The following is a 20,885-nucleotide window of genomic DNA, read 5'->3' on the forward strand; positions in this document are numbered from 1 at the left end:
ATTGAGTGACAACATCCTTTTTACCGATATACTGAAAATCCTTAGTCCAACAGTCTCTTATACATGTTTGAAAAAGTCAATATATTAGGGCTACTTGCATCTAATTATATGATCCTTTCAACTTGACTCGACCGTTCTATTAGTAATGTTGAATTTATTTTTTTGTCAAAAAAAAAAACCTTAATATTAATAAGGGTAAATTTGTCAATTGTATTTTTTTAAAATTAATAAAAAATAGACAAAAAGAATTATTAAAATAAGCAAAGTAAACGTAATGTCGTAAATCACAATTAGAGAGATTAGTATCACGAAGTGAAATATGAATGTCATAAATCACAATCAGAGAGATTAGTATCACGAAGTGAAATATGAGTGGAGGACTCTAAAGTATCCTATAGTTTGATATTAATGGAATGTATTATAATCTTGCAAAGGATCGGGTTCCAATGAACTTTAAAAAAGAAATGCATACATTAGGGACAAAAAATGGAAAGAACTCCTCGTTAGTCTATACTTGATGTCTTTCAAACTCACTAACAAGCATTCTAACTATATATAAACATGAGTTTTAAGGTAGGATTGTTGACATAGTATACTTAGGTCTCGTTTGCACATGATTTGAAAACATAGTTTCAAATCATGTTTGGACATGCAATTTAAATATTTTAAGTTATATTTTTTTATTATAGACATAAAAACTCCATAAATTGTAAAAACTATCAAAACATTCTCAATTCTTATACAATCTTACCAAATGAGTAACTCATAGTTCATAACAATATCGGTACACTACTAGAAGACTTTTCTAAAAAATACAACATCAATAAATCAAATTTTAGTTCAATAAAAACGAAATTTTAACATGAATAGTGATGTAACTACTCTTTAATATAATCCTCCCACGTAAATTAAAGGGTGGTGAAAGTTAAAGAGCCAAATATACCCCTATACTATTGAAAAAGGGTCAAATATACCCTTCGTTATACTTTGAGTCTAAATATACTTTTACCGTTACACTATTGGTTCAAATATATCCTTCCTCCATTAAAGTTATCCAATGTGAATATTCAATCTTACGTGGCACAAACTTTTGATGAGGTGGATGCCACAGCACCCCTTACCCATTTTACTCCCTCTATTTATTCTAAAAAGGCTTCTTCCACTTGTTCCATTAATTTCTTGCCTCGCGGATCCAGGATTTTCATTCAGGGTGTTCGGAAAAAAGAAGAAGCTAAATATACATTGTAATTTTTTGCCGAGGGTGTTCAAAAGTTAATATATGCACATAAATACAGAAAGTTTACCCTATATATACACTATAATTTTTTACTGAGGGTGTTCGGGTGAACACCCTCACTTCAACGTGGATCCGCCCCTGCTTGCCCGCCGATTACTTCGCCGTCTACTAATGTCGAACTGGAATTTTCAATCGATTTTTAGTGGGTTTAGCTCCATTAAAACTTAACTTTCTGAATAGACCTGGGATTATGGTTGTCTTTAAGATTATCATAAAGGATTTGGGGCTCGTTGCTTCAGCAGTTCGTCGAGAAGAATAACTCTCTGCAAGCAATGTATTTTGTCTTAATGCTTCTTGAGTTTACTGGTATATGTACGTATTGGATTTCAAGTTTGAGCTATCTACTGGTATATATGTAATCAGAATGAGCTGAGGCTGAGTGATGATGCCGTGCAACCCATCTGTAAAATAAACGGAAAAATTAGTGGCTATGAGTTAAAGAAGTGGCGACGGAGAGGGACGGTGAAGAAATGTCATTGGATGAGCTTACGCATCTTATAGCTTAAAAAAATAAGATGAGGTAGTCTAATTTATTTTTTTGACTTATAAGTTATTTTCAGCTTATAAGCTGCTTTAGATAAGCTAAATTAAATGGGTCCAATTATTTTTTTAAGCTTATTTTAAGCACAAATTAACTTTAAGCTGGTCAGCCAAACATTCATAAAAGCTTAAAACAGCTTATAAGCAACTTATAAGTCAATCTAAACGGGCTCTAGAGATACTTCACTTTCCTTCTCCACTCAAAAAGTCTTTTGAGTACTTTAAAACGACTGCTATGTTTTTTTTTTTTTAAATATTTAAAAATTTTGACGGCAATGATAGTGGCAAGGGCGGTGGAGGTGAAGAAAATTTTAGTGATAGAAGAATAAATAGAGGAGAGAGGTAAAATAGTAAGAGGTGCTGAGGTGGCATCCACCTCATTAAAAGTTTGTACCACGTAGGATTGGATATTTACATTGGATAACTTTAACGGAGGAAGGATATATTTGAACTAAGACAACAGGAGTATATTTAGACCCAAAATATAACGAAGGGTATATTTGACCCTTTTCCAATAGTACAGGGGTATATTTGGCCATTTTTCGTTGTTAAAAATATCTACCAACTTATGTATCTTTTTTTACAAAATATATGAGTTAAATTTTATATTTAAAAAAGTTAAAACCATATTTTCAAACCCTAAATCATGCCTTTTTGAATAATTTAAGTTTTAAACCATGAATGAAAACTCATATCCAAATATTAATTTGGGATCATGATTTCAAACCATGGTTTGAAAACGCCCTATCAAACGCCTACTTATACTATTTATTTAGAAGAGGCTAGAGCACACAGGTGACTGGTGTTGGTTGACATGTGGGCTAGTCAATCAAAGGGCATTTTCAGTATTGCATCATTTTCATGCCTTAAGTATATTGTACTTAACTACCTTATGACGTGTGCTTTTTCATTTTTGGACATCAAAAGCAGCCCATAATTTACTTTTGACATTTGTGTCTCCGAAAAAACTGCACTTCAACTTCCTATGCTATGGGCCCATCTTCTTTTTCTATTTTCATGCTTTTTGATTTTAGATTTTCTTTAGCACTAGTGGACCCCACCTATTAATTTTGGATCACAATGCATTTATCTTTTCAACTAGATGACTTATGCCCGTGCTATGTACGGACTCAACACTTCGAATTATAGTGTATTTATGTATATATAGTTATGTTTAGATAGTGATAATATATATATATGTATTATATATATATATACTAGTGGACCCCACCTATTAATTTTGGATCACAATGCATTTATCTTTTCAACTAGATGGCTTATGTCCGTGCTGTGCACGGGCTCAACACTTCGGATTATAGTGTATTTATGTATATGTAGTTGTGTTTAGATAGTGATAATATATATATATATATTATGTTTAAAATACGATTAATATAACATTGTAGTTTGTGCTTCGTACCTAAAACTTTATTTTATTCGTGTTTGCTACAAAAATTTATTAATGTTTTTTAAAAAAGAAAGACTTGTTTAAAAGAAAACTATTTTCCTCTCTTTGAGATAAAATAATAACAATATTTAAGCATCAGTTGATACTTTCAATTTTAATTCGATTAATTTAAAAGTGTAAAATACTTATTATTATTTTTTTATCAAATTTTGATTTGGATAATTCTAATTCAAATTATTAAATTAATTTTACATGTTTGAAACGAAACAAAGTGGAAATTAATTTTCTATTTAAACGCTGAAATGCTATTTTTTAATTTTTGGTAAATATTCTCGGTTTAACTCATTTTACTTGTCATGTTGTCTTTTGTATGATTTTTTAAGGAAATGGGAATTAGAATTATAATTTGACTAATTTACCTTATTCATTATTTGATCTTCATTTGATATTAATCTCTTTTCACATTTATGAGAGTAAGAATAAAAATAAAAAAGTAATTAAATTGTATCTTATTTTTTAAATATATATATTTTAAGTATATTTATTTTAGTAAACATAACAAATAAATGACATGGCGGAATAGCGAATACAGCAATTAAATATTTGGAAGAAAAGTAATAATATGAGGTCCATGTTTTTTGCTGTGTAATAATTTCATTTGCTCTCACTAATGGGTTAATATGCATGTGGCAATGAATTCACTATTATTGACTTGATGGGGATACTCTGGGAATTACATGAATATTGTTTGATTTTTTAGTATATGGGTGCACGTGGGGTTTTTTTTTTTTTGACGTTGCCTTTTTTTTTAAAATATTAGGTCCATCTTTTTTTTTCATGAGTTTGGGGAGGGTGGGGTCCAGGCTTTTTTTTTTTAAGAGTAACTGTCGACGAAGCATGGGTAAACCGATGCTTCTATATAGTAGAAAAATTGAAATATAATAAAGTATGTCTATCTATACTTTTTAGAAGAGTTGGTAATATAAAGTATAAAACGTCATTTTTTTGCCCTTAAATAAAAAAGTGGGTGGGACCACATGTGTATCAACCCACTAATGGGTGGATACGTATGTGCAATGAATCCATCATTACTGATTTAATTGTTTGATTTTCTAAGCACTTTTTTTTTTAACTTTGTTTGTTTTTTAATATGGGATTCAATTTTTTTTAATTAATATTGCTTGATTTTGTTAATATGAGGTCCACTTTTTTTCTCCCGTGAGTTTAAATGTGGTGAGTTCCACTTTTTTTTTTAAATACTGATTAGTGTTTAATATGGGGCCATGAAGAGCTTCTATTTTTTAATTTTTAGTAAATATTTTTTGTTTAACTCATTTTACTTGTCATGTTGTTTTTTACACGATTTTTTTAAGGAAACGTCAATTAGAATTATAATTTCACTAATTTAGCTTATTAATTATTTGATCTCCATTTGATATTATTTTTTCTTTTATGACATTAATCTCTTTTCACATTTATTAGAGTAAGAGAAAAATGAAAAAGTAATTAAATTCTATCTTATTTTAATATATAAATATTTTAAGTATGTTGATGTACAATAATTTCATTTGCTCCCACTAATGGGTTGATACGCATGTGACAATGAATCCATCATTATTGATTTAAATGTTTGATTTTCTACACATTTGTTTTTTAACATTGTTTGTTTTATTAATATGGGATTCACTTTTTTTTATTTTTTTTAATATTGCTTGATTCTGTTAATATGGGGTCCATTTTTTTTTCCCGTGAGTTTGGATGTGGTGGGTTTCATTTTTTTTCTTATCATTTTTTTTAATACTGGTTGGTGTTTAATATGGGGCCCATATTTTTTTTTAACATTGTTTATTTTTTTTAATATGGGATTCACTTTTTTTTTTAATATTGCTTGATTTTGTTAATATGGGGTCCACTTTTTTTTCCCGCGAATTTGGATGTGGTGGGTTCCACTTTTTTTTTTTTTAAATACTGGTTGGTGTTCAATATGGGGCCCACAATTTTTTTTAGTATTAGTTGTTGTTTAATATATATGGGGCCCACAATTTTTTTTGCTTGATTCTGCTAATATAGAGTTCACTTTTTTTTTTCCCGTGAGTTTGGATGTAGTGGGTTCAACTTTTTTTTCTTCTCCTTTTTTTTTTGTAATACTGGTTGGTGTTTAATATGGGGCCCACAATTTTTTTTTAACATTGTTTATTTTTTTAATATGGGATTCACTTTTTTTTTTAATATTACTTGATTTTGTTAATATGGGGTCCACTTTTTTTCCCGTGAGTTTGGATATGGTGGTTTTCACTTTTTTATTTTTATTTTTAATACTGGTCGGTGTTTAATATGGGGCTCACAATTTTTTTTTAATATTAGTTGTTGTTTAATATATATGGGGCCCATAATTTTTTTTATAATTTTTTTATTGGCCTGTTTAATATGGGGCCCTTTTTTAAGAGCCCACGATGGATGACGAAAAAGGACCACAACGGACGACCAAAAAGGCACCAGCTGGTGCTTCTATATAGTAGTAAAATTTGCCTGACAACTTTTTCATAACTTGTTCATTTTAGTGATTCAATTTTTCATATATTTCAATTGTTAATTACTCAACTACCAAGATTTTATTTACACAACACATTGAGGATGAAATAAGGAACTCAAAGATTATAATATTGTTGTTGTTTTTAATAATATTTTTACTAATGTTAATATTTATCCGGTATTAATTTTACACTTAATGAAATAATTTACTACCACACAAATATATAATGTCTCAAAGCATTTCAACTCAGCTAAAAAAATAAACTATAACACAAATTATAGAACTCATGCTTCCAAAACTTTTATTTTTTCACACGTGACTTTCAAAAAACGCCATCAAATATGTTGAAAATTTCTTAAAATTGCATAGAGATAAAATTGAATTAGTTTTGAAACGTTGATTAATTGTAACAAAGAAACATCGTAGATTATATTGAAAGATTCTTATAATTACATCGATTAAATTATCGTATATATTGGGCCCGTGCTGACACGAGTTCCAGTATCTTGTTAATAGAGAAGTCCACAAATGGTAAGAGACGACAGAGCATCTGACCGACCAATGTACTAATTGGGTTCAGTTTACTATGTTTTTAATCTAGAGAGACGACATGTCACGCCCCGAACCATGGCCTGGGCGAAACACGGCACTCGGTGCCTTATTGCATGTGACCGAGCGAACCACAGTACTTGCTGAATCATCATGATACATAACATGAGCGGAATATAATGTGAATGCATGATGAGCCTTTATAAAACGTAGTAAGTCATAATATTTAATAAAAATACTTGTTTAAACATGAGTACGGAAATAACATGAATGAGCCAAAATAGCTATACGACTCTGAATGTCTGACGTAACATAACTTCACTTGTCTAGTCTATGAAACCTCTAACATAAGTCTGAACATGGAAAACATACTCGCTGGGACAAGGCCCCCAACATACCTTAGATGCATAACTGACATAAATAGAAGTAAAGACACAACCCCGAATGAGATGGGGCTCACCAAAAGCTGATACGAATAATGTCCTAATGAGCAAATCTGTTGTCCTGTCAATCAATACCTGCATCGTGAAATGCAGGCCCCCCGGGCAATAGAAAGGGGACGTCAGCACATTGAATGTACTGGTATTTAAAACAACTGAAAGAAATAACTTGGGACATGAAATAATAATGATAGGAACTGAAACCTGGTCATGAACATGAATACATACACATATATATATAAAACATGGTAAAAATATCATAAGTAGGGAGAGCAATAACTTATAACCGATCCATGGTCTGGTGCTTGCGTCCCGCCAGCAGAACACTCAGTCCTTGCCAGGGAACATGAGATTTAATAAAATATGAAAGGATCCAGTCATTAAGAGAGATCGTCCGGGACATGCGTAGAGCGATCCTCATCCTACGATGGCTACGTAGTTTCAGGCTATCTGAAGCCTTCCTCGGTAATTAAAGCAACTCCCAAAAAAAACATGAACATGTAAAATAAGTGGCACTTGCTGCTCATGGTTTTCATGAATATAACTTATAATCATGGTTTCATGAAATAACTTGTCATAGTCTTGCAAACATGTTCTTGATTCATGAGTATATCAATAGTTCGTAATCATATATATATAATTGACTTGAAAACATGCTTGTAACTTGCTAGATAAAATCATAAAGTTTGATATAAACATAATGAGAACACATGAGGAAGAATTCATGATTTGTGGATTAAGCTTGGGTTCCTAATAACCGTAATGGAAGATTAAGAATACAATAACGAATATAGATATAAAATTCATGTACATAAATACGGGCTACCAATATGTTGGGTTTAATGCCCTAGGATTTGAACTTCATGGATATCAAGAAACGGAGCATGGGGAAGAACGTAGAGATTCCCACATGTGGATGGAAGTTCTACATACCTTGACTTCCTGTTTTTTAGCGTATCACAATGTCTTTCAATCCCTTCAACTTTAATCTATAACAATACAGGTCATAGGCATTCTATATTAGCAACAATATCCATGTTTTGATCATCTAAGCATTTAATCAAGGTCAAAGTCATAGATGGACCCCTGAACTTGTCCTGATTTTCCATTTAGACCCCCCAACTGAAACGTTGACCATCTGAACCCCCAAACATAAAATAAATTGTGCCATTTGAACCCCTCGTGTCAGCTGGGCACACGCGTGCAGCTCACTTGCTGTGACATGGAAAAATAGACAAATAAAACTAAGCCATGTCATATTACCTGTTTAAAAAAAAAAAAGCCATGTCAACAAAAAAAAATTAATTTTAAGAAAAATTAATTTAAATAATTTAAAAAAAATCTGAAAAACCCAACCCATCCTCTCTGATAGCCCACTTCACCGCCGCCACTGCCTCCGCCGCCCCCACCGCCCCCACCGCCGGCACCGCCACCACCGCCGCCGCTTCAAAAATCTATTTAAATAATTAAAAAAATTGTGTCATTTTTCGTCGGAGATTTGTTTAAATAGATTTTGAAATGGAGCAGCGGCGGTGGCTGAGGAGGAGGCAGCGGCGGCGGTAAAGTGGGCTCTCGGAGAGGATGGGTTGGGTTTTTCAAATTTTTTTAATTATTTAAATAGATTTTAAAATAGAGCTTTTGTTAAAATTAATTTTTAATGATTAAAAATTTTAAAAAAGAAAGCGGCGGCGGCGGAGGCAGCGGCGAAGTGGGCTATCGGAGAGGATGGGTTGGTTTTTTTATTTTTTTTTAAATTATTTAAATAGATTTTAAAATAGAGTTTTTGTTAAAATTAATTTTTAATGATTAAAAATTTTAAAAAGCAAAAAATTTGGTCTCTCACGCTCTGTCACAGCAAGTGAGCTGCACGCGTGTGCCCAGCTGGCACGAGGGGTTTAAATGGCACAATTTATTTTATGTTCGGGGGTTCAGATGGTCAACGTTTCAGTTGAGGGGTCTAAATGGAAAATCAGGACAAGTTCAGGGGCCCATCTATGACTTTGGCCTTTTATCAAACACTTGGTGGGCATGAAGCTCCACAACTTTCATTAATGGTGTTTTCTTCACCCAATCCCCATTCTATTACTTCTAGCTGATTCTACAATCTCAATTAGATGTAATTAACATCATTCTTCATCACCCACATGAATACAACAATCCCAAGTCAACAATCCAAAAACCCTAGCATAGTTCATATAGTTCTCTTTATCAAACCCATTTATTATTCTCTCAAGAACTCATCAATTCACAACTATAATTGATTAGAGAGTAGAAACATTACCTTTTTGAAATCCAATCCTCTTGAATTCGGGTTCTAAGGTTTCCACATCCAACAATAATGTTCCAAACACAACTCTATGGATTTGAAGGGTTTACTTAAGTTAGAAAGGGATTAGGGATTTGGATTCAACCTAGAATTATGATAAAACTTATCTTGGAAGTTCTTCAGGTTTTGGGACTTGTTCTCTCTGAATTTAGGGTGAGTTTTCGTGAATGGGGTGTGAAGAATGAAGTGAAAAAAACCTTAAAACGAAGTTTTATAATTGTTGTCGGTGCCTTTTTACTCCCAATTTTACGTCCCGTACAATTTTTACGGACCGTATATCTTACCGTAAAACAATTCCAGTGATTTGGACTTTCTGGACCAATTTTACGGCTGGAACATACGGACCGTATAATTTTCACGACCCATATAATTTTCACGGTCCGTATGTTCCACCGTAAATCAGCAGAACACTGTTTTAGTAAAATGGGCATAAATTTTTGTATAGATGTCTGTTTGACCCCCCCCCCCCCCCCCCCATAATATACCGTTGGAAAGATATTTCAAAGATCTACAACTTTCAAGAAGGAAGTTTTCCCAAATTCCTAATTAATAAAGGGGTTATGGTCGTTGGAAGTAAGACCTTCTATAAACTCACTTGCAAACATGCCTCGTAGAGTGGCTTTGAACTTTGCTTTTCCCAAAGACATTTCTTATGACTTGAGTAGTTTTAAAAACACTTTATAAAATCCTCATATTGTTTCCATTATATTATCATCTTACGAGTCAAACCTTAGCTCCAAAGCTACGAGGTGTTACAATATCTCCCCCTTGGGATCATTCGTCCCCGAATGATGGGTCATGGTTAAGGATATGGCTGGACATGGCTTGAATACGTGAACATGAATGAAACATGACATAAAAAATAATAGCTTGACATGGTTACGTGGGAACATGGTCATGGATCATAAGAACTGAATGCGTGATTACATGGAAACATGGATACTGAAGCATGAGACATGATGTGACATGAATTATGGAAATTTACCTTGAACATTCTCTGCTTGTTCTTCGAACAAAAATGGGTATTTGGATTTCATATCCTCCTCGGCTTCCCATGTAGCTTCCTCAACCTTCTGGCTCCTCCACAGGACTTTCACGGAGGCTACTTCCTTAGTTCTCAACTTGCGAACCTGACGGTCAAGAATGATTATAGGGATCTCCTCATACGTCAACCCATCGTTAACTGTTATAGTATCAGTAGGAACAACCAACGACGGGTCTCCTACACACTTCCTCAACATTGACACATGAAACACGGGATGTACAGCGGCCAAATCTTGTGGCAACTCAAGTTCATAAGCTACTAGACCAACCTTTCGTAGAATTCTGTAAGGTCCAATATATCTGGGACTGAGCTTCCCTTCCTTGCCAAATCTCATGACACCCTTCATAGGTGAGACTTTAAGGAACACCCAATCATCAACTGAAAATTTTAAGTCCCTTCGCCTCACATCCATGTAAGACTTCTGACGACTCTGAGTCGTTTTCAAACGCTCTTGAACTAACTTGACTTGCTCCATAGCCTGATAAACTAAATCTGGTCCTAACAATTCTACTTCACCAACGTCAAACTAACCAATCGGTGATCTACACCTTCACTCAAAAAGGGTTTCAAACGGTGCCATCCCAAAACTAGCATGGTAATCAAGGACACATAGTTACTGAACTGAATGAATAAATGATTACTGAATTGCTGAGGTACTAAACTGAATGTCTATTGAACTGACTGAAGACTTAGCTGACTGAATACTGAGCTAACTGAATACTGGATTGACATGAATACGTGAGTACTGGACTGATATCTGAGTACTAAGCTGACATAAATATCTGAGTATTGAACTAACATGAATATTATAACATGAGATCTGAATAACGTATCTGTCTGAGGATGAAAAGTTGTGCTAAGGTTCACCTTGGTACCCAATCCTTTCTGAAAGGATTTTCAGAAGTTCGCTGTGAACTGAGCACCATAATCTGAAATAATAGACACTAGGGTCCCATACAATATGGCAATTTCATTAACATATGACTTGGCATAATCTTCTGTTGAATCTGTGGTCTTAACTGGCAAGAAGTGCGCTGACTTCGTAAGTCTGTCCACAATCACCAGAATTAAATCATGCCTCCTAGCTGAACGAGGTAGACTTAGAATGGTGAGCTTCTGACATAATTAGCTCTCTGATTCCATCTACATCTGGAACACATAATCTGCCTCGGTATCTCAAGGTACCATTATCTCCCCCTTGTTCAAAAGCTAGGCTTTCTGTTAATGAATCTCTTCTTTCATCTGCAGCAAGTAGGAATCACCAAACTGCTTCTCTCTAACTTCGATGACTAAGGAGGAATAAGCCATGTTCTGGACAACAATTCCACCCACTTCGGAGTTCGAAAGTCGAATTCCTAGCTTGGATAAGCGGTGAACTTCTTTCACCATAGTTCTCTTGTCTGCCTAAATCATGAGCTGTACTTCCTATACTTGATTTCTTTTTTTTTTTTTTTTTTTTTGAGATACTTCCTAAAATACTCATAGTACTGTTGTGCGCTAAGTCTATGACTAGCACCCTAAATATTAGAGTCTTATGCAATGGCACTACCCTTGTGACACATAACTGGGCATGATCTTATAGCTTTTCTGTGATCGCCTAATCGATAGTAATTGAACTTGACACGATTCGTTCGACGATCATTCTACTCACTTTGGGTTTTCTCTAAGATGAAACATATTCTTTATGGAGACTATCTCATCATGCCAACTTAACTGAACTGAGGTTCTTCATATCTCATACTAACCCTTCGGGTCTCCAATTATCTCACTGGACTTACTGGCGATTTATGCATCTCCCCCTTAGACCAAGGCTAACGTCTTATACTTATAAATTATTCTCTTTTGATGAGATCCAATTAACGTTCCTTATCTTCTGTAATTCCTTTGTACTCTACAAAACTGACGACTCTTACGGCTTAGCTGATTTCTTCTACCACTAATCACTCTACTCTGAACTTAACTTAAGCCCTTGGTTTCTAACACACATTCGGATGTATTTGAACTGTCACCCACTTAAGAGTGTTAACTTGACTAAGTAACTCAAATCGTACTTCTACTAACTCTGCTGAAAAATTTCTAATTCACTATATCTATTCAAACTTACTTACTATGCTTCTGTTAACCACTTGCTAGCATCATATTCTCAATTTTTTCTCTGAGTACTAAAGTGAAGCATAAGGTTATTTCTAACTTTTCCTCCTTATCTGACTCTATTCTGGGGTTGTATACTATCTTTCTGAGCTATAGACATGGATCACACTTAGGAAAATTTCATCTGTCTCATATAAGGAATTGGAACAACTAACCCCAAACTCCTTATATACTTCAAAATTATATCATACTATACACATCAGGGATAAATACTTAATCACATAACCTAAGAGGGAATTATCATATCTTTCATCTCATAGTAATACCTGCTTCTTGTAGTAACTTACTCATGTCATACTCTCTAGGTATGATCTGAATAAGCTGAAATGATTTGAAACTAATACAAAAAAATTCAATCTCATCTGCTCGTGGTTTTCTTATCGCATCAGTCCCTTCTTAGTCATGTACATAGATCATATGGCAAATATATATATATATATCCTTGAAAAAGTAGAGACTTTCTAGTATTACAAGTGGTTGGCTCTTAGGCTATTCCCCTGCTCAAAACTACCGTGAACAATTTATGCCTGTTGCGGTTAACTTCGTAACATGCTACCTGGTGGGGTCTTACATCTGAACTATCAACTGCACAATAACCACATAAGACATAATAGATCTAGGGCATAATATCTTATATGTGACAAGGAGGGAAAATTATTGGCATACCTATGACGCATGTAATGGTACATCGGAATCCTGGCAATCTACCATATCATGATAACGTGCTTGATCCCCACTTAATCCTAATACTTCATCCCGATCAGTGCCTTGGTCTGCTAGTGCCCTAGTACTACGGGCTGCGAACGGTGTTGTTGAATTGGTTATGCCTGGTCTGGGGGGACGAATTGCACCACCACCCTTAGTCTTACTATTGTACTTGACTGAAGGGCATTCTCTTTGCATGTGGACTCGGAGACCACAATTATAACACACATCCGAACCCATCCTACACACTCCTGTATGTCTTTTCCTACACCTACTGCAAATAGGGTTCGAAAAACCTTTGCTATCCTGTTTCACTTGTGGGCAATCTTTCAGATAGTGACCCTGCCGGCCACACCCAAAACATCTATGGGTGCCATAGCGGCACACCCCTTGATGTCTCTTATTACACTTGCAGCAAATAGGATTATGAAAAACCCTCTTCCTCACATTGGTCTGAGCTAGGACATTAGTGGTACTTGAAGCAGGTTCTGATGACCTACAGTCGCAGAATTGAAAAATTAAAACTCTCGGAGTCTGAGAGTTCGTCTCTAGGGTCCCATCAATAGTAGCCCTCGGGCCCGAAGTTTCCTTTCTCTTAGTAGACATTCTCTGAAAGAATGCAATGCGCACGAGTTAGAATAACTCCTGATAACTCTATCTGAAAGCAACACACCGATAATGATTAGTTTTGTTATAGCCCACATTTTGTACGTTTGGATATTTCGGGGTAGTCGAGAAAGGTTAAGGAAGTGATTAACTTTCAAGGTTATTTTAAGTGCCAATGGGTTATGAATATTATTAGTGTGGAAATATTGAGGAAGACCAAGGGTGAAAAGGGAAATTTGCAAAATGACATTATGGTAATTTTGTGGAAAGGCTAGGGGCAAGAAGGTAATTTCACAAAATTTAAGAAAAGAAAAGAAAAAGAAGAAGAAAATTCTAGAAAAGGAAAGGAAAAAAAAAATTAAATTAATTAGTCTTCTTTTAAGAAGACTCTAGAGAAAAGAATAAAGGGGGCATCATATATCATTTTCAACAAAAGAATATTCAAGAAGAAAAAAAAAAGAGACTTGAGAGCAAGAAAGGCCATTTCGGCCAAGAACAAGAAAGAGAGAAAAATTCTTGAGCCATCAATCTTGATTCAAAAAAAAATATTCTCCTAGTATTTCTACTAATTCAAGGGTCCCCTCCAACGTGGTATAATTGTTAAAGCAAGAAAATTACTCTTGGTGGCAAGTTCAAAAATTCTAGCCATATGGAAAGTTGAGAGAAAAAGGTAAGAATTCATATCCTTTTATATGTTATTCATGGTTTGTATATGTTGTGGTATGTAGAAATGGTTGGGAACTATGAAAATATGGATTGTTGAAGTTGTAGCCGTGTAGGTTGGTGTTGGTCGTGCATGGGTTATGTTGTGTAGGAATGATGAATTAAAGTTCCTTAGTGTTTTGATTGTTGTTGTTATGGATTATGTGATGTAGAAATGAATGAAATTTATGAAAGTTTGTATATTGAGGTTTGGCCATGTGTATGTGACATTATGTAGGAGTGAAGAACTAATTTTATTTAGTGTAATTTGGTTGTTGTGTTGTGGATTATGTGATGTAAATGGGAGTTTAATAATCCAAGTTGGTGTCGTAATTGTTGCGGGCTGTTTCTGGAAGCCAATTTGAACCAAATATAGTTTCTTGTAATTATGGTAATAATGTTGTAGAAGTGTGGTTTGTTGGTGTAGATTGTGAATTTTGAAGAAAGAAATGTGTTGTGATGGTTCCTATGGAAGTTGGAAGATTTCGGGTTCCATGGTGCATTGTTTGGATTGTTTGAATATTTTGTGGTTTGTCCGAGGCGTTCTTGAATCTTGTTTAAATGGTTTAGATTAGTACTTGAACGTATGAATATGGATGTTGGTTCGATCGTATGCGGTTGATTTGAATGAAAACGGAATATCGTCGAATTGTATAGAAAAGAGTTAGTAATGTTAGAATGTGTTTTGAACCTCTTATTGATGTTGTTGGTATTGTTGTGATCGTTTGGCCGGGTTGAATTCCCGGATTTGTTGTTGATTGAAATTGGCCAAGATAGATTCTTGGGGGTGGTATGTTTACAGGGGAGATGCTGCCAAAATTCCGGCAGAATATGAGTGAATGTGTTTGAAAGGTTAAGGCAAGTATATGACGATGAATCTAATGAATGGATGAATTCTTTTGTATGTAGATTAACGAGTCTGGACAAATAAGCATAACTAGTTGGTCGTGGCACAGGTATGTAAGGCTTACCCTTTTATTCTCTAGCATGTCCTAGAGCCAAGTAAGGTATGATGTGATATGCTGCCTTGGGGTAACTCTGTTCTGTGATTCTAAGACTGGTTATGATTCTAAATCACTTCTTGATCTGAGTTTATGATTCTGGTTCATCCTTTGATATAAGTAATTTGATATAAGTATTTGATATAAGTATTCTGATATCCGCATTTTGATATAAATATTCTGATGTAAGTATTTTGATATAAATATTTTGATATAAGTATTTTGATGTCAGTCCTTGATATAAGTATTTCAATATGAGTATTTTGATATAAGTATTCTGATGTAAGTATGCTGATATAAGTATTCCGATATGAGTATCCTGATATGAGAATTCCGAAATCAGTATCCTGATATGAGCATTCTGATATGTTTATTCTGGTTCGAGAACTTCTGTAAGATTTAATGTTCCTAACTTCCGTATACGGTCTCGGATTGCTCTGACATGTTCGAAGAGGTTTCTGTATCAAGACGTCCATAATTTTCTTATACGTAAGTATGGTTCCAAAATCTCTATTTGATCTGATTCGTAAGGACATCCGAAGGTGCCTGATATGACTATGACTCTGATTCTCCGAAAAAGGCTTCTGAAACGCTTATAAAGCGTTCTGTACTTCAAACGCTCGTAACTCTCTCATACTACGTCGGATTGACCTGAAATCTGTTCCGAGCCTCCAAGTATCGGTAAGTACACTGGTCTGTCGAGTCTTGATTTCTATGCATGTGGTTTTCTCACGACTCTGCTCGTGCATGACTCAATGTATCTTTCACTGCATCCCGGGCCAGGTTCTGTTATGTCCTCGTGTGTCCGCTACGATATGATTCACTGCGTCCCGGGCGAGGTTCTGTTATCGTGCGCATTCCCCTGCATTGTTCACCGCGTCCCTCATAGGCGGGCCGGGCTCTGTTATATGGTATGATGATATGATGATATGGGGTGGTGGCCAGGATGGCATATGATCTGTCTGTTCACCGCGTCCCGTACTAGAGGGCCGGGCTCTGTTACCGCGCCCCTCACTGGAGGGTCGGGTTCTGATATATGCATATATGATACATGAATTTGACATATAATGATTCTGTTTACCGTGTCCCTTATCACAGGGCCGGGTTCTGTTATACGCATATATGACATCATCTGAGTATTCTGTACGTTCTGTATTCCGTCCGATATATGACATCATCTGAGTAATCTGTACGTTCTGTATACCGTCCGACATATGACATCATCTGAGCATTCAGCACGTTCTGTACTCCGTCTGACGTATGACATTATCTGTGCGTTCTATACATGCCACACTCCTTCTGATATCTGATATCGGTATGTGCGATCTGTGTTTGGAAAGTAAGTATGTCGGCATTCTGTATGCTCTGTATGATTTTGTTACGCTCTGTATGATTTGTACGGTATGTATGATCTGTATTGGTCGGTACGGTCTGTGTCGGTCTGTATGGTCGGTATTGGTCTGTATGATCTGTGTCTGAGAAGTAAGTAATTCGGCAATCTGGATAATATGCTTACCCTTGGTACTGTTTGTTTCTATTATGGTTCTGCTTTCTGTATTCTATGCCTTACATACTCAGTACATATTTCGTACTGACCCCCTGTTCTTTGGGGGCTGCGTTTCATGCCGCGCAGGTACTCCCAGACGAGATAAGGACACTATAAAAGATATTTCAGCAGTGGTGGCGAACTCCATTTGCTCCTGGAGGACTGCCAAGCCAGGGTATGGTATACGTGTTATGGTTTCTGTATGATGTTAGAGACTTTGCAGACAGCGTCGTGGGTATAGTATGTCAGTCTGTAAGCGGCTCCGTCAGCCGATATGTCAGTCTGTGTTATGTATTGAATTTTGTATGACTATAGATTTTTTCGCTTGGAAGCTTCGAGAAAGAATATTTCTGAAAGAAAAAAAAATTACTATGTATTTTATCTGATTTGATTTAAAAAGTTTGACGTAACTTTATGTGCAGCAAGAGTCTGAGGGTTCGCTCGGCCCTAAGTAAGGGTCGGGTGCCCATCACACCCTAGTAAGGTCGGGGTGTGACAAGTTTCACATCTTCCTCATCCACTGAGATGAGGCGTATTTGGTAGAATGGGAAACAACACATGAGTTCGAGTGATTTCTGAGAACACAACTCTATTGCACGATCTAGAGTTGAAAGAAGTGAGACAAACTTAAATGTCTTGGTGGTCAACTATTTATATGTGTGGCGCGCACACACATATAGAAGTGACCCCACTGGACACGATTTCATAGACTCCCTAAGACACTTAAACTTAAGGCTCTGATACCAAGCTTTGTCACGCCCCGAACCATGGCCTGGGCGAAACACGGCACTCGATGCCTTACTGCATGTGACCGAGCTAACCACATGGCTTGCTGAATCATCATGATACATAACATGAGCAGAATATAACGTGAATGCATGATGAGCCTTTATAAAACGTAGTAAGTCATAATACTTAATAAAAATACTTGTTTAAACATGAGTACGGAAATAACATGAATGAGCCAAAATGGCTATACGACTCTGAATGTCTGACGTCACATAACTGACTTGTCTAGTCTATGAAACCTCTAACATAAGTCTGAACATGGAAAACATACTCGCTGGGACAAGGCCCCCAACATACCTTAGATGCATAACTGACATAAATAGAAGTAAAGACACAACCCCGAATGAGATGGGGCTCACCAAAAGCTGATACGAGCAATGTCCTAATGAGCAAATCTGCTGTCCTGTCGATCAATACCTGCATCGTGAAATGCAGGCCCCCAGGGCAATAGAAAGGGGACGTCAGCACATTGAATGTACTGGTATTTAAAACAACTGAAAGAAATAACTTGGGACATGAAATAAAAATGATAGGAACTGAAACCTGGTCATGAACATGAATACATATATATATATATATATATATATATATATATATATATATATATATATAAAACATGGTAAAAATATCATAAGTAGAGAGAGCAATAACTTATAACCGATCCATGGTCTGGTGCTTGCGTCCCGCCAGCAGAACACTCAGTCCTTGCCAGGGAACATGAGATTTAATAAAATATGAAAGGATCCAGTCATCATGAGAGATCGTCCGGGACATGGGTAGAGCGATCCTCATCCTACGGTGGTTACGTAGTTTCAGGCTATCTAAAGCCTTCCTCGGTAATTAAAGCAACTCCCAAAAAAAACATGAACATGTAAAATAAGTGGTACTTGCTGCCCATGGTTTTCATGAATATAACTTATAATCATGGTTTCATGAAATAACTTGTCATAGTCTTGCAAACATGTTCTTGATTCATGAGTATATCAATAGTTCGTAATCATATATATATAATTGACTTGAAAACATGCTTGTAACTTGCTAGATAAAATCATAAAGTTTGATATAAATATAATGAGAACACATGAGGAAGAATTCATGATTTGTGGATTAAGCTTGGGTTCCTAATAACCGTAATGGAAGATTAGGAATACAATAACGAATATAGAGATAAAATTCATGTACATAAATACGGGCTACCAATATGTTGGGTTTAATGCCCTAGGATTTGAACTTCATGGATATCAAGAAACGGAGCATAGGGAAGAACGTAGAGGTTCCCACATGTGGATAGAAGTTCTACATACCTTGACTTCCTATTTTTGAGCGTATCACAATGTCTTTCAATCCCTTCAACTTTGATCTATAACAATATAGGTCATAGGGATTCTATATTAGCAACAATATCTATGCTTTGATCATCTAAGCATTTTATCAAACACTTGGTGGGCATGAAGCTCCACAACCTTCATTAATGATGTTTTCTTCACCCAATCCCCATTCTATTACTTCTAGCTGATTCTACAATCTCAATTAGACGTAATTAACATCATTCTTCATCACCCACATGAATACAACAATCCCAAGTCAACAATCCAAAAACCCTAGCATAGTTTATATAGTTCTCTTTATCAAACCCATTTACTAGTCTCCAAGAACTCATCAATTCACAACTATAAGTGATTAGAGAGTAGAAACATTACCTTTTTGAAGTCCAATCCTCTTGAATTCGGGTTCTCAGGTTTCCACATCCAACAATAATGTTCCAATCACAACTCTATGGATTTGAAACTTAATTTAAAAAGGGACTAGGGACTTGGATTCAACCTAGAATTATGATAAAACTTATCTTGGAAGTTCTTGAGGTTTTGGGACTTGTTTTCTCTGAATTTAGGGTGAGTTTTCGTGAATGCGGTGTGAAGAATGAAGTGAAAAAGCCTTAAAATGAAGTTTTATAATTGCTGTCGGTGCCTTTTTACGCCCAATTTTACGTCCCGTACAATTTTTACGGACCGTATATCTTACCGTAAAAAAATTCCAGTGATTTGGACTTTCTGGACCAATTTTACGGCTGGAACATACGGACCGTATAATTTTCACGGTCCGTATGTTCCACCGTAAATCAGCAGAACACTGTTTTAGTAAAATGGGCATAACTTTTTATACAAATGTATGTTTGACCCCCCATAATATACCATTGGAAAGGTATTTCAAAGATCTACAACTTTCAAGAAGGAAGGTTTCCCAAATTCCTAATTAATAAAGGGGTTATGGTTGTTGGAAGTAAGACCTTCTATAAACTCACTTGCAAACATGCCCCGTAGAATGGCTTTCAACTTTGCTTTGCCCAAAGACATTTCTTATGATTTGAGTAGTTTTCAAAACACTTTATAAAATCCTCATATTGTTTCCATTATATTATCGTCTCACAAGTCAAACCTTAGCTCCAAAGCTACGAGGTGTTACACGACAATACTGTCACGGGTAAAAAGAACACTAAAAGTGGGAAGTAGGGCAGCTTTACGTTGGCCCGAGGGATCACGTGACATTGCTTCGTCAATTTTTTTTACTAGATACACATGTATAAAAAAATAATAGAACAAAATTAGAAGGGAAATATAATAAAATGACACTGCTGTACACAAAGTTTTGCGCTAGTCTGTTGGTTAGATGCTCCCATCTCGTGATGGATGTCCTGAGTTTGAACCCTCGCAGCCTTACCATTTTTTCTTACACTTTAATTAAACCCTAAAAGCAAACTTTAATTTAAATCCTAAATTAACTGGTAAAACCAGTAAAACACAACTGCACCTATAACAACTTAAATAAACGGCAGTGACCAGTGAGCATAATTTATTACTCATGTAATACACTTTTCTTTCTAGTTTGTGTGATACACTTTTCTTTCTAGTGTGTGTGATACACTTTTGTTTTAGTGTGTCTAAAAAAAATGATACATTACTATATTTAGAAATAAATTAACTTAAAACTTTCCCTTTCACCTTATATATATATATATATATATATATATATATATATATATATATATATATATTAGGCCATCACTATGGTTGTGATCCCAATGATGTGGGGGGTTAGGGTTGACCCCTACCATGTCTATTAATCCAAAAAGTTACACATGCTAGAGGGGGACATGTGTCACGCCCCGAACCATGGTCTGGACGTAATACGACACTCGGTGCCTGACTGCGTGTGACCGAGCGAACCACATGGCTTGCTGAATTATCAT

Source organism: Lycium barbarum, chromosome 12 (genome assembly GCF_019175385.1).
Source record: "Lycium barbarum isolate Lr01 chromosome 12, ASM1917538v2, whole genome shotgun sequence".
Lineage (NCBI taxonomy): Eukaryota > Viridiplantae > Streptophyta > Magnoliopsida > Solanales > Solanaceae > Lycium > Lycium barbarum.